Source organism: Lepidochelys kempii, chromosome 3 (assembly GCF_965140265.1).
Source record: "Lepidochelys kempii isolate rLepKem1 chromosome 3, rLepKem1.hap2, whole genome shotgun sequence".
In the NCBI taxonomy this organism is placed as follows: Eukaryota; Metazoa; Chordata; order Testudines; family Cheloniidae; genus Lepidochelys; species Lepidochelys kempii.
The window spans coordinates 102236381-102252716 of NC_133258.1; positions in this window are offsets into that span (position 1 = coordinate 102236381).

The following is a 16336-nucleotide window of genomic DNA, read 5'->3' on the forward strand; positions in this document are numbered from 1 at the left end:
GATTTCAGTTTAGTGGCAGCTGGGGCCCCACAGAAAAGTTATCAGAGGACCTTGGGGCCCTCACTGGTGTCTAGCAAAGGTAAGGGTTGTGTTTGTGAGGAGGACCTAGTAGAAAATCATAAAGGTAGAATAATAACCATGGTGGATTTCCACTGTCTCATTCTCCTTTGGTGGTGGGGCTAATCAAAACTTTGTCAAACCTTAAAATTTGGGTTCATGGAGTGAGTGATGGATCAGATCTGAAAATATGGCCCATCAGTAAGTAATTATATATGTCAAAGATCACACTGATTTTGTTTCTGTGGGTTATCATTATGTTTGCCTTCCAACTAAGAAGAGGCTGTTTTGCTGGAAACAGAGACAGCCCCTGAGGAGTTAGAAGGATGGGCTGAGAAAACAGAGGAGGCAGCACTGAAAGTACTATAATTAGGTTTATCTCCTCCCTCCTCACAAATGTCAAGAATTTTTAGAGCTTCTACCCTTCCTCCCCCCTCAAGGTGACACTGCAAATCTTCATAAAATATTTACCCCCTGCTTTGAGCCCATTCAGATTCAGCAGTCTGTGCAGGTATTATTTACTTTTTGTTTATTTTTTACAAGAGTTGGAGAGAGACCCTATGACTGTATCCCTTTTCCATTCTTCACTTCCTTTCCACACATAACTCTCCAGTTAGAGTGCTAAAGAGAGGCATATTTATTGGTGAGCCAGGAGTGGCGAGGGGCTGCAGGAGGGGCAGGGGCTCTGGCAATATGCAGCCCTCATGTGACAGCACAAAGCCTGCCTTGAGCCACTGCCACAGTGTCTGCTGCTTACGAAGCTTGGTGTGTGTCGGCAATGGGGTGGGTTCTGGGGGTCCACGGGCAGGGGTGATGGCTGTGCCACCTCGACACTCTGGGGTCAGTGGTGCTGGCTGGGGACTGCCTTCAACGGAGCATAGGTTTACCAGTTTAATAATACTGCGTAGGGCCCCATAAATCCTAAGGACGGCCCTGCCTCAGAGGGCTGGCTGGTCATATAGTGTTGGCTCCCCCACCTTATTTCCAGTGGAGAAAAACAGGACATATGTGAGGAAGAAGACAAAATGAAGAGCAAAAGCAGACAGTGCATTTAACTCTTTTCTAAAAGATCCAAGCACCATATTAAAGGCAACTAAAATACATTAAGTACTTTCCTTATATTACTTTCCCATGTATGCAACTAATGTAACTGCCACATTAATGTTATACAATCACAAACTGAAGGGGAGATGTCTGTACTATTGTGAATGGAGTGAGGACAGTCCACAAAATCATCTTGAATAAGAGAGCCGGTCTTTATTTGGGAGCCCTTATCGTAAAGGCTGCATCCTGGACATGACTGATTGGGTCCCAGTCTGCAGAAAGATATAGTGCAGCAGTTCCCAACACCCAGAGGGTTTGCAAACAGATGATAAGGGGTTGCAAATCCAATCACTCTGTCCTTCTCAGGTTGCTCCATGGGAAGGGTCTCCTGGTGAGAACCGGCTAAGGAAGGGGCATTCTGGTATGGAAAAGGTAACAGAGCAGGATCCCAATATGGAAATGATTAAGAACGACTGAGATGGACTAACAAGTTAACCAGGCACCATGCAATATAATTAGAAGTGCCTGTCTCACAATGCTGCAGCTTCGGAGCAAACAGGATGTCATGCTGTTCAGAAAAAAGGAGGAGGACTGAAGGGATTGCAGTTAATAAAGCAAAAAGGTGAAGGTGAAAATGTAAGCCAGTAGCGCTCACAGGAAGCATTCGTTTCACTGGTGCCCAGATGGCATCAAAGTCATCAGCTGGGCTATTTTCTTATATCTGCTTTCAGAAATGAATCTTTTGGCTGACTGAACAGCTTATAATTAGAAAAATAATCACAGTAGAAACTGAAGAATTACTTTTAATTCTAAACTGCTGAATAAGGGGAATCTGCAGGCTTTGGGCCAATGTTTCTAGCAGATCCCACCCTATGCAAATGTACCCAGTCCCAGCTCCTCTCTTGTCTACATTTCCAAAAGTCCTATTTTGTGGGATTGGAAACAGGGGGAGAATGCACTCCCTTAGAAACACCTCTTTGACTTTTCGAATTTGTTCCCTTCACATATTTTTAAAAGAGGGGGGGAAGAGTGCACCCATCTTATCTCCTTGGGCCTTCATATCTAGCGAGTCACAGAGGTGAGGCAGTGGAGCACAGTTGCTCAATTTCTTCCAAAATCTGGAAGTAAAATTTGGCAACAAATCCTTAAGAAAATATGCTTGCCGGTCCAGTTCTCTATGGGATTCCTACCTCCTTGAGTGTCAAGCTTTTTCTCTCAAAAGCAAAGGTCCACCTCCTGGGAATAAGGTCAGTCAGACAGGCATGCCTGGATCCTGGGAAGGGGAGTAGGAGGAAGGGAAATAACAATTCAGAGAGAGAGAAAAAGAAACAACAGAGAAAAGGAAGAAACGGAGCAAGACAAACCAAGACAAACATGCAAATACTCCAGAAAAAGAACAGTATAAAAAAGCACAACCAGCCTCATCTCTCCCCCTGGCCATTAAAAGATGAGCTGAGGCATTGATGCCCACTCAGCAGTGGAGTTGGGCAAAGTTCCAAGTTGAAAGACATAAAAAGAGACCGAAAAATATCCCAAGAAAAATAATTAATCCATCCTTGAGAAAGTATGGCTGTAAAAAAGAACATGCACTTATTATTATTTATTAGTTAATATGATGTAATTCAACATAGTCATCCACCCCGCCCCCAAAAAAGCTTTTTACAAACCTATGTTAAGCTTCATGGAACCAATGTGAGCGAGGTAAGTCTCATTTTCCCCACTTTGCAGGTGGGGAAACTGAGGCACAGATGTTATGTGATTTGCCTTAAGAACAGCCATGCAGAGACTCTGTGGTAGAACTGGGAAGAGAACCCAAGTGTCCTCACGTTGAGTTCTGTGCTTTATTTAAAGGCAGTTTGCTCTCTCTCTCTCTCTCTGTCTCAGAGGGGCTATTAAGTTATATGTACTTATTTAATTCAATTATATATATTTTAAAAAACCCATAACAAAGCCTTTCTGAAAAGTCCTTGACATCTGTTAAGCAAACAAATAACCAACTCAACCCAGAAGCTAACACCATGCTGCAACAATTTCCCTTCCTTCTCCATTAGCAAAACACCTACTGACTTCCTACTGCACCTTCTGTTCTCACAGCATTAGAAGTGCCTTGAATGTGGGCTGGGGCTGGGCCAGTAGCATAAAGACTGAAGTACTGGCAAAAAAATCAAACTTACGGGAAAAACTACAAGGAAGCAAAATGCAATGAAAGAGGCAGACCTAGCAATTTGAGCTTGGAAAAAGAAAATAAAAGCTGAGGTTTACTTCAAGTTTTACCTTCTGTGGCAGTGCAGCCTTTCTTTCAAATAAAAGGAAAGTGTATCCTTGAAAGTCACATATAATATTTGCTGAGTCAGGTGCCTGTGGTCATCAGCCCTTACTGCTCCTTTCTCTTCATATCAGCCATCTTTAGGAGCTCTCCCTTTTTGTTCACATTAAAGAATAACACATAGAAACAGCAGTTGCACACATGTAGTCTTGAAAAAAAATCAAGGTGAATTCAGGCTGAGTGGACCTCAAAAAGTTTAGTTTAGATACTTATCCAAATCTTATCTGAGACAAATTGCCTCAACATGCCTTAAAAACAGGTTTTTTGGTGGTGAAATTTGCTTTACTGGGGCTGTAAAGCAATTTTAAAAATTAATTGTGATTAATCGCACTATTAAACAATAATAGAATACCATTTATTTAAATATTTTTGGATGTTTTCAATATTTTCAAATATATTGATTTCAATTACAACACAGAATACCAAGTTTACAGTGCTCACTATATACTTATTTTTTATTACAAGTATTTGCACTGTAAAAAAAGAAAAGAAATAGAATTTTGCAATTCACCTAAGTACTGTCGTGCAATCTCTTTATCATGAAAGTTGAACTTACAAATGTAGAATTATGTATAAAAAAACCTGAATTCAAAAATAAAACAATGTAAAATTTTATAGCCTGCAATTCCACTCAGTCCTACTTCTTGTTCAGCCAATCACTCAGACAAACAAGTTTGTTTTCATTTGCAGGAGATAATGCTGCCCGCTTCTTGTTTACAGTGTCACCAGAAAGTGAGAACAGGTGTTCTCACCCCACTGTTGTAGTCGGCATCGCAATATATTTATGCGCCAGATGTGCTAAAAGATTCATATCTCCCTTCATGCTTCAACCACCATTCCAGGGAACATGCGTCCATGCTGGTGATGGGTTCTGCTCGATAACAATCCAAAGCCGTGCGCACCAACGCATGGTCATTTTCATCATCTGAGTCAGATGCCACTAGCAGAGGCTGATTTTCTTTTTTTGTGGTTTGGGTTCTGTAGTTTCCGCATCGGAGTGTTGCTCTTTTAAAACTTCTGAAAGCATGCTCCCAATCTCGTCCTACTCAGATTTTGGAAGGCACTTCAGATTCTTAAAGCTTGGGTCCAGTGCTGTAGCTATCTTTAGAAATCTCACATTGGTACCTTCTTTGCGTTTTGTGAAATCTGCAGTGAAAGTGTTCTTAAAATGAACATGTGCTGGGTCATCATCCGAGATTGCTATAACATGAAATATATGGCAAAATGCAGGTAAAACAGAGGAGGGGACATACACTTCTCCCCCAAGGAGTTCAGTCACAAATTTAATTAACATTTTTTTTTTTAATGAGAGTCATCAGCATGGAAGCATGTCCTCTGGAATGGTAGCTGAAATATGAAGGCGCATATGAATGTTTACCATATCTGGCACGTAAATACCTTGCAATGCCAGCTACAAAAGTGCCTGTTCTCACTTTCTGGTGACACTGTAAATAAGAAGAGGGCAGCATTATCTCCCATAAATGTAAACAAACTTGTTTGTCTTAGCAATTGGCTGAACGAGAAATAGAACTGAGTGGACTTGTAGGCTCTGAAGTTTTACATTGTTTTGTTTTTGAGTGCAGTGATGTAACATAAAAATATACATTTGTAAATTGCACTTTCAGTACTTATATGAGGTGAATCGAAAAATACTATTTCTTTTGTTTATCATTATTATTTATAATAAAAAATAATATACACTTTTATTTCAATTACAACACAGAATACAACCTACATGAAAATGTACAAAAACATTCAAAATATTTAATACATTTCAGTTGGTATTCTATTGTTTAACAGTGTGATTAATTGTGATTCATTTTTTTAATCGTGATTCATTTTTTTTGAGTTAATCACATGAGTTAACTGATTAATTGACAGCCCTACTTTTTGCCATCAAATTGGAAATATCTTTGGCTTAATTTTTCTCTGACCTATGTAGTATATATGCAGTATTCCCATTGTAGTTAACGGAGAAAAACTGTTGTAAAACTGTAAAAAATGACTATTCGTGGCCAATATCTTATTTCCAACATATTTGTGGCCAATATGTTACTTCCAACAGTAGGTGAACGAAGGACTTATTTTATCCAACCACTTTAGTGCAGATTGGCACTATAAGCTTAGCTCACAGAAGTATGCATTTTACATATATTTTTGGGAAGGGGCAGAGGGCACAATGGAGTTAATTACATTTGGAATTTTAACAACTTTGATTATGCTGAATATTAGTTAAGGCCCAGTCCTGCAATTTGGTTTGCATTGGTGCTGTAATCTGCCCATGTGCTGTTAGTTGCACTATATGGGCTTTAAATCAGTGAGTTTATAATGACACCCACATGCTGAAAATGAGGCCTCTTTAAGGTGTCTCAAGTAGGGCACCCAAAAATGGAATCTCCCCAAAAGACTACTCACTTGGAAATTTACCTCAAGGTTTTTGTAATTCATAACATGTAAATATGTTTCTTCTGTATATGGTCCTCATGTGATGCATCACTGAAAATTCTCACTGCCCTTCCTTATCAAGAGAAATGTAAATTACTAATATGTATTTTGTTTGCCCAATAACATTTATGCCCTTCCACCATTTGTTCATCAGACACAAAATATTCATGTTTTTAATTTCCATAATGTATTTTTATTGAATATCTAAAGCACACAAAAAAAAAGGTAAATGTCAGAAAGTGGTATTTCAAGTTATGGCAATTTTATTGACCATAGTTTGCAATTTAAAAGAAATTCTACATGCAATGAGTAATACTGAATGACTGGAACCAGATTTCCAAAGTTCAGCAAAGTTTTCAAAAAGTTATAGGCTAAAAGGGAATGTTATGTTCCATACACCTCCTGTCTCAAATGTACGGGTTGTTCTACAATGTGTATAAATGTACAAACACAGTGCACAATAATGTTAAGTAAGGGATGTATGTTTAAAATAGTCTGGTTTTGTGAATACTTCTTTGAGATTGTTAACTAATAGCTAAAGATGAGGGAACTTCAACAGAGTTTGAAATTCATGCTCAGCACTTGCCATCTGCATTTCAGTCCCCATTAAGGTCTCAAATTGGGCACCTAAAAATCAAGTCACCCCAATTCACTAGTCACTTTTGAACATTTATATCTGTAATTCTTAACAAGAGTTATCAAAACTCTGAGGGTATGTCTACACTACGAAATTAGGTCGAATTTATAGAAGTCGGTTTTTTAGAAATCGGTTTTATATATTCGAGTGTGTGTGTCCCCACAGAAAATGCTCTAAGTGCATTAAGTGCATTAACTCAGCGGAGCGCTTCCACAGTACCGAGGCAAGCGTCGACTTCCGGAGCGTTGCACTGTAGGTAGCTATCCCACAGTTCCCGCAGTCTCCGCTGCCCATTGGAATTCTGGGTTGAGATCCCAATGCCTGATGGGGCTAAAACATTGTTGCGGGTGGTTCTGGGTACATATCGTCAGGCCCCCGTTCCCTCCCTCCCCCCGTGAAAGCAAGGGCAGACAATCATTTCGCGCCTTTTTTCCTGAGTTACCTGTGCAGACGCCATACCACGGCAAGCATGGAGCCCGCTCAGGTAACCGTCACCCTATGTCTCCTGGGTGCTGGCAGACGCGGTACGGCATTGCTACACAGTAGCAGCAACCCCTTGCCTTGTGGCAGCAGACGGTACAGTACGACTGGTAGCCGTCATCGTCATGTCTGAGGTGCTCCTGGTCGCTTCTGTGAGGTCGATCAGGAGCGCCCGGTCAGACATGGGTGCAGGGACTAAATTTGGAGTGACTTGAGCAGGTCATTCTCTTTAGTCCTGCAGTCAGTCCTATTGAACCGTCTTATGGTGAGCGGGCAGGCGATACAGACTGCTAGCAGTCGTACTGTACCATCTTCTGCCGAGCAGCCATGAGATGTGGATGGCATGCAGTCCTTCTGCACCGTCTGCTGCCAGCCAAAGATGTAAAAGATAGATGGAGTGGATCAAAACAAGAAATAGACCAGATTTGTTTTATACTCATTTGCTTCCCCCCCTCCCCTGTCTAGGGGACTCATTCTTCTAGATCACACTGCAGTCACTTACAGAGAAGGTGCAGCGAGGTAAATCTAGCCATGTATCAATCAGAGGCCAGGCTAACCTTCTTGTTCCAATAAGGACAATAACTTAGGTGCACCATTTCTTATTGGAACCCTCCGTGAAGTCCTGCCTGAAATACTCCTTGATGTAAAGCCACCCCCTTTGTTGATTTTAGCTCCCTGAAGCCAACCCTGTAAGCGCCCCTCCCAGCGTCAGAGTAATGGCAAACAATCGGGCATCTGAGAGTGCTGTCCAGAGCACTCACAATGGAGCACTCTGATGGGGCTAAAACATTGTCGCGGGTGGTTCTGGGTACGTGTCGTCAGGCCCCCGTTCCCTCCCTCCCTCCGTGAAAGCAAGGGCAGACAATCATTTCGCGCCTTTTTTCATGAGTTACCTGTGCAGACACCATACCACGGCAAGCATGGAGCCAGCTCAGGTAACCGTCACCCTATGTCTCCTGGGTGCTGGCAGACGCGGTACGGCTTTGCTGCACAGTAGCAGCAACCCATTGCCTTCTGGCAGCAGACGGTGCAATACGATTGGTAGTCGTCCTCGTCGTGTCCGAGGTGCTCCTGGCCACGTCGGCTGGGAGCGCCTGGGCAGACATGGGCGCAGGGACTAAATTTGGAGTGACTTGACCAGGTCATTCTCTTTAGTCCTGCAGTCCTATTGAACCGTCTTATGGTGAGCGGGCAGGCGATACGGACTGCTAGCAGTCGTACTGTACCATCTTCTGCCAGGCAGGCAAGAGATGAGGATTGCTAGCAGTCGTATTGTACCATCTTATGCCAGGCAGGCAAGAGATGAAGATGGCTAGCAGTCGTACTGTACCATCTTCTGCCAAGCAGCCATGAGATGTGGATGGCATGCAGTCCTTCTGCACCGTCTGCTGCCAGCCAAAGATGTAAAAGATAGATGGAGTGGGTCAGAACAAGAAATAGACCAGATTTGTTTTGTACTCATTTGCCTCCTCCCCTGTCTAGATCACACTGCAGTCACTCACAGAGAAGGTGCAGCGAGGTAAATCTAGCCCTGGATCAATCAGAGGCCAGGCTAACCTCCTTGTTCCAATAACAACGATAACTTAGGTGCACCATTTCTTATTGGAACCCTCCGTGCAGTCCTGCCTGAAATACTCCTTGATGTACAGGCACACCCTTTGTTGATTTTAGCTCCCTGAAGCCAACCCTGTAAGCCGTGTCGTCAGTCGCCCCTCCCTCTGTCAGAGCAACGGCAGACAATCGTTCTGCGCCTTTTTTCTGTGCGGACGCCATACCAAGGCAAGCATGGAGGCCGCTGAGCTCATTTTGGCAATTAGGAGCACATTAACCACCACACGCATTATCCAGCAGTATATGCAGCACCAGAACATGGCAACGCGATACCGGGCGAGGAGGCGACGTCAGCGCGGTCCCGTGAGTGATCAGGACATGGACACAGATTTCTCTGAAAGCATGGGCCCTGACAATGCATGCATCATGGTGCTAATGGGGCAGGTTCATGCTGTGGAACGCCGATTCTGGGCTCGGGAAACAAGCACAGACTGGTGGGACCGCATAGTGTTGCAGGTCTGGGACGATTCCCAGTGGCTGCGAAACTTTCGCATGCGTAGGGGCACTTTCATGGAACTTTGTGACTTGCTTTCCCCTGCCCTGAAGCGCATGAATACCAAGATGAGAGCGGCCCTCACAGTTGAGAAGCGAGTGGCGATAGCCCTGTGGAAGCTTGCAACGCCAGACAGCGACCGGTCAGTTGGGAATCAATTTGGAGTGGGCAAATCTACTGTGGGGGCTGCTGTTATGCAAGTAGCTCACGCAATCAAAGATCTGCTGATATCAAGGGTAGTGACCCTGGGAAATGTGCAGGTCATAGTGGATGGCTTTGCTGCAATGGGATTCCCTAACTGTGGTGGGGCTATAGACGGAACCCATATCCCTATCTTGGCACCGGAGCACCAAGCCGCCGAGTACATAAACCGCAAGGGGTACTTTTCGATAGTGCTGCAAGCTCTGGTGGATCACAAGGGACGTTTCACCAACATCAATGTGGGATGGCCGGGAAAGGTGCATGATGCTCGCATCTTCAGGAACTCTGGTCTGTTTCAAAAGCTGCAGGAAGGGACTTTATTCCCAGACCAGAAAATAACTGTTGGGGATGTTGAAATGCCTATATGTATCCTTGGGGACCCAGCCTACCCCTTAATGCCATGGCTCATGAAGCCGTACACAGGCAGCCTGGACAGTAGTCAGGAGCTGTTCAACTACAGGCTGAGCAAGTGCAGAATGGTGGTAGAATGTGCATTTGGACGTTTAAAGGCGCGCTGGCGCAGTTTACTGACTCGCTTAGACCTCAGCGAACCAATATTCCCACTGTTATTACTGCTTGCTGTGTGCTCCACAATATCTGTGAGAGTAAGGGGGAGACGTTTATGGCGGGGTGGGAGGCTGAGGCAAATTGCCTAGCTGCTGGTTACGCGCAGCCAGACACCAGGGCGGTTAGAAGAGCACATGAGGGCGCGGTACACATCAGAGAAGCTTTGAAAACCAGTTTCATGACTGGCCAGGCTACGGTGTGAAAGTTCTGTTTGTTTCTCCTTGATGAAACCCCCCGCCCCTTGGTTCACTCTACTTCCCTATAAGCTAACCACCCTCCCCTCCTCCCTTTAATCATTGCTTGCAGAGGCAATAAAGTCATTGCTGCTTCACAGTCATGCATTCGTTATTCATTCATCACACAAATAGGGAGATGACTACCAAGGTATCCCAGGAGGGGTGGTGGAGGAGGGAAGGAAAATGCCACACAGCACTTTAAGCACAGCACTTTAAAAGTTTACAACTTTAAAATTTATTGAATGACAGCCTTCTTTTTTTGGGGCAATCCTCTGTGGTGGAGTGGCTGGTTGGCCGGAGGCCCCCCCACCGCGTTCTTGGGCGTCTGGGTGTGGAGGCTATAGAACTTGGGGAGGAGGGCGGTTGGTTACAGAGGGGCAGCAGTGGCAGTCTGTACTCCAGCTGCCTTTGCTGCAGCTCAACCATACACTGGAGCATACTGGTTTGGTCCTGCAGCAGCCTCAGCATTGAATCCTGCCTCCTCTCATAACGCTGCCGCCACATTTGAGCTTCAGCCCTGTCTTCAGCCCGCCACTTACTCTCTTCAGCCCGCCACTTACTCTCTTCAGCCCTCCACCTCTCCTCCCGGTCATTTTGTGCTTTCCTGCACTCTGACATTATTTGCCTCCACGCATTCGTCTGTGCTCTGTCAGTGTGGGAGGACAGCATGAGCTCGGAGAACATTTCATCGCGAGTGCGTTTTTTTTTCTTTCTAAGCTTCACTAGCCTCTGGGAAGGAGAAGATCCCGTGATCATTGAAACACATGCAGCTGGTGGAGAAAAAAAAAGGGACAGCGGTATTTAAAAAGACACATTTTATAAAACAGTCGCTACACTCTTTCAGGGTAAACCTTGCTGTTAACATTACATACATAGCACATGTGCTTTCGTTACAAGGTCGCATTTTGCCTCCTCCCACCGCGTGACTACCCCCTCAACCTTCCCCCCTCCCTGTGGCTAACAGCGGGGAACATTTCTGTTTAGCCACAGGCAAACAGCCCAGCAGGAATGGGCTCCTCTGAGTGTCCCCTGAAGAAAAGCACTCTATTTCAACCAGGTGACCATGAATTATATCTCACTCTCCTGAGGATAACAAGAGAGATAAAGAACGGATTTTGGTTGAATGCCAGCAAACATACACTGCAATGCTTTGTTCTACAGTGATTCCTGAGTATGTGTTACTGGCCTGGAGTGGTAAAGTGTCCTACCATGAAGGACGAAATAAGGCTGCCCTCCCCAGAAACCTTTTGCAAAGGCTTTAGGACTACATCTAGGAGAACCGCAAATGCCAGGGCAAAGTAATCCTTTCACATGCTTGCTTTTAAACCATGTATAGCATTTTAAAAGATACACTCACCAGAGGTCCCTTCTCCGCCTGCTGGGTCCAGGAGGCAGCCTTGGGTGGGTTCGGGGGGTACTGGCTCCAGGTCTAGGGTGAGAAACAGTTCCTGGCTGTCGGGAAAACCGGTTTCTCCGCTTGCTTGCTGTGAGCTATCTACAACCTCCTCCTCATCATCATCTTCTTCGTCCCCAAAACCTACTTCCGTATTGCCTCCATCTCCATTGAAGGAGTCAAACAACACGGCTGGGGTAGTGGTGGCTGAACCCCCTAAAATGGCATGCAGCTCATCATAGAAGCGGCATGTTTGGGGCTCTGACCCAGAGCGGCTGTTCACCTCTCTGGTTTTCTGGTAGGCTTGCCTCAGCTCCTTCAGTTTCACGTGGCACTGCTTCGGGTCCCTGTTATGGCCTCTGTCCTTCATGCCCTGGGAGATTTTCACAAAGGTTTTGGCATTTCAAAAACTGGAACGGAGTTCTGATAGCACGGATTCCTCTCCCCAAACAGCGATCAGATCCCGTACCTCCCGTTCGGTCCATGCTGGAGCTCTTTTGCGATTCTGGGACTCCATCATGGTCACCTGTGCTGATGAGCTCTGCATGGTCACCTGCAGCTTGCCACGCTGGCCAAACAGGAAATGAGATTCAAAAGTTCGCGGTTCTTTTCCTGTCTACCTGGCCAGTGCATCTGAGTTGAGAGTGCTGTCCAGAGCGGTCAGAATGGAGCACTCTGGGATAGCTCCCGGAGGCCAATACCATCGAATTGTGTCCACAGTACCCCAAATTCGAGCCGGCAACGTCGATTTAAGCGCTAATCCACTTGTCAGGGGTGGAGTAAGGAAATCGATTTTAAGAGCCCTTTAAGTCGAAATAAAGGGCTTCACTGTGTGGACGGGTGCAGGTTTAAATCGATTTAACGCTGCTAAATTCGACCTAAAGTCCTAGTGTAGACCAGGGCTGAGAAGGGCACAGAAGGGACAGAACTCAGAGAGAAAAGAAGGAGCAAGAGTCTTGCACAGCAAAAGTGCCAGCATGTCATCCTGACTTTTTCTTGGAAAGAAAAACAAACAGTTTTTTCCTAATCTAATCTATTATGCCAACACGTTGCTATTAAACTAATGACTATTAGTACCAAAGTTATTAGAATATGAGCCCTGCTGGGTGAAGGGGAGCATCCAGGTGTGTTAGGACCACAGGCATCTTCATGCGAATAATACCTAGCTTCTATTCATCCATAGATCTCAAAGTGCTTTATAAAGGAGTTAACTATCATTATCCCCATTTTATGGTGGCACAACTGAGGCACAGCGAGGTGACATGACTTATCCAAGATGATCTAGCAGGCCAGTGACAATGTTTAGAACAGAACCAAGGTCTTCTAAGTCCTAGTCCAGTGTTCTAGGCACTGTCTCTGTATTTATGTTTTGAAATAGAGATGAGCGAAATGCTGCGCTGGCAGTATTTTGACAAAGGGCTCCCACAAAATATTACCTCCTCCATAGGCACCAACTTCTCCTGGCGCCGGTGGGTGCTCGAACCCCCCCCGCCCTCGGCCTGCCCCTGTGCCCCAACTCCACCCCTGCCCTTCCCCCATTCCAACCCCTTCCTCAAAGTCCCTGCCCCAACTCTGTCCCCTCCCTGCCCCTATTGGATTCCTTCCCCGAATCTCCGCCCTGGCCCCGCCTCTTCCCCGCCTCCTTTCCTGAGCGCACCACGTTCCCACTCCTCCCCCTCCCTCCCGCAGCTTGTTACTCCACGAAACAGCTGTTTTGCGGTGGCAAGCGCTGGGAGAAGTGGGGACGTGGCGTACTTAGGGGAGGAGGCGGAGGTGACGTGAGCTGGGGCATGGTGGGGAGCTTGGCTGCTGGTGGGTACAGTGCACCCACCAATTTTTCCCCGTGGGTACTCCAGCCCCGGAGCACCCACGGAGTCTGCGCCTATGACCTCCTCAGACTATGGTAAGACCCATGAGCCAGGCGTAAAGCAGCGAGGGACTGCGGAAACTATTCATTTGTTTTCTAGTTTAAACCAAAAAAAGCTCCCTCTTATAACTATAAAGAGTAAGGGGATGCTATTTTGGCAGACAAACTTGTATTAAGTGTAATTCTCTGGAAATGTTTAGACTTTGTTCCTCAAAAATTATGTTGAGTGTATTGATAGTATCTACTTGTGTTGTTTGAAACAAGTTTTGTGCATGTGCTTGTAGGGGTGAGGGTGTGAGGGCAGAGGGGAGGGAGTACCTTGTAAAGGGAGCTGGGGTGGAGTATCATCCTTGAAAACACTTTTCCTGAAAATACCTGACATTTGATATAGTCTGCTATATTCCTCAGACCAAAATTGTCTCTTCAGAAGTTTTTTCTTTTAATAAACCCTGGGGCTACATCATCTTTGGCAGAGATGGTTAGCAATGTGCAGGGAGGGAATGAACTCCCATGAGGGAAAAGGAAATTACCCCAACCCTCCCTTTAGTTTAACAATATGATTTTAACAAGGGGCTCCTGTGAGCCATTGAGAAGCCCTGCCTACATACAGTTAGATGGAGGAACCAGTTTGAATAAAATAAAACTCAGATTGTTTTGAAGTTGCAAAATTCTGATAACTTTTTTATTATTAGTCTGCAGTTCAAAACCACAAGCAAAGTGGATTCTTCACTGGATATATCATCCAACATATGCCTCCAGTCCCTTCCCTCTCTCCTGTTCACTTGAAATCGGCCACTTTGCTGTTGTACTCTGCCTACAGCTCCCCACCTCAAATCTGTCATTGAGTCTTTCTGACCCCAATTCCTCTGCCACCACCCCTATGCCTACACACTCATTGGATCTTGTTTGTAAATCTGTATTTCATTAGGTTGGCCTACAACTCTGACACCTCTAAAATTATCAATATTCCACTTCCTGAGTGAAAAACACTCTAAGCTTAACTGTGGCTTTGCCACAAGCCCCGAGCAAGGGACAATGCATTGTTGTGCTGCCCTTTTGGAGCAGACCAGGAGGCAGATTGTAACAGAATTTCCCCATTGCTCCAAGGAAGAGGTGCCCTGTGCCAGTGTAACACTGACAGACCCTGGTCGTCGGCAGGCGGGATCGAACTTCTGCTCCTGTCAGTGGGTGCTCGACCCCCCGCACCTTCCCCGGCTCCACCCCAACTCCACCCTTTCCATGAGACCCCACCCCGTACCCATTCCAACTCCTTCCCCAAAGTCCCTGCACCAACTCTGCCCTCTCCGTGCCCCTATTCAGACTCCTTCCCCAAATTCCAGCCCCGCCTCCTCTCCTGAGTGTGCCACATTCCCATTCCTCCCTCCCCCGCCCTCCCAGAGCGGCCAAACAGCTGTTTGGTGGCGGCTGGGTGGGAAGCGCTGAAAGGTAGGCGGAGGAGCAGGGAGGTGGGGGGGGGGCAGGGGAGCTTGGCTGCTGGTGGGTGCACCCACTAATTTTTCCCCATGGGTGCTCCAGCACTGGAGCACCCAAGGAGTCGGCGCCTATGCAGCTTACTTTCCTTGGCATATCTGGGAGGAGTTGTTTGGAGGAATGAAGACTCCATCCACTTCCCTTCTTCGCCTGCCACCTACCAGGAAGGGCCTGCCTTGGCTCTGTACAGCCTCCTCTCTTCCTCAACTGTGGTACGGGTAGCTGGTGCAAGGGAGTATATGATGTCTTATATCCCATTATTCCCTTGCACTGCTACAAACTCTGATTTGGCATTGTATAAATGCAGATAGCTAGATATAACAAATATTCTAGTTAATGTGGTGCAAACAAAGCTTTATAGTTCCAATAATGCATCTGTTCTGGATGAGATAGATTGGTGCAAAGTGTGGATGAGAAAATACTTCGTAATTGCTACTAAAAGTTGGCTGTGAAAACTCTTCCTGCCACGAATACAATGCATACAAAAAACATTCTTGCCTATGACTGGAACTATGAATTTATTTTTTCACTGTCCTTAGCTGCAGTTGCCTTCATAGGATATGGGGGACAGCAGGCCCATTCTCCTTATCTAGTATCTTCAGCGGATATCTCACTCTTTGCCTGAATGTGATATATATAAACCAGAATAGTATCAGATGAAGAATCCATTGTAGCTACTCTGAATATAATCAAAAGGTATTTTTTAATTTTAGATTTGGGACATTAGGTTTTAAAGTTAGCAAAGCAGTGCATTTAGGGATCTCTTCTATTGTTCCACACCCTTTGTTATTGTGGGAGGGCGAGGTCAAATCAATGTCTTTGACAGTTCTGTCAGATCTGAAATCGGCTCAAGTTGTGGTTGTTCTCATCTCTTCCAGGAGTGAGTTCCAGCTGTGTGCCAGACACTGAGAAAACATCCTCTCTTCTGGGAGGTGATCTTTATTGTTCAGTCGGTCCCCTTGGCAAAGGTATCTATAGTGCCCACTACCTTAAGACAGAGCAGGAAAAAGGAAACAAATAGCTTTTAGGTATGAATTGAATCACTTGATGGTAATGCAGAGACCTCTCAATGAGCTTTGTACCTACATTTTGTATGTTTTGATAACATGCTGAGTCTTTCAGAGGCTGTGATTCTTTACAGCTCCGTCCTGTGGTCCTACTGGGAAATACCATCAGCTGCCTTTAGGATCAGAATGCTTTGTGGAATTTTTTCACTTGCAAGATCTTTCCCTGTGCTCAGATACTATGATGAGATTTGTTTTGTAAATAATACATGTAGCATGAATAATAACAGTTATAGAGTGAGAAAGAGAATCAGAGTTTGGAGAACACAGAACCTCACAGAATCAGATTTATACCTATACTCTTCAGTTATTTAGAGCCCCAAGCTATTTAGAGTTCCTATTGTAAATGCCAATAGGAAAAGTCAGTTAACGTTTTAAGGTGCTCTGACGCATACCAAACTGAGCAAACATTCAGGCATATTTA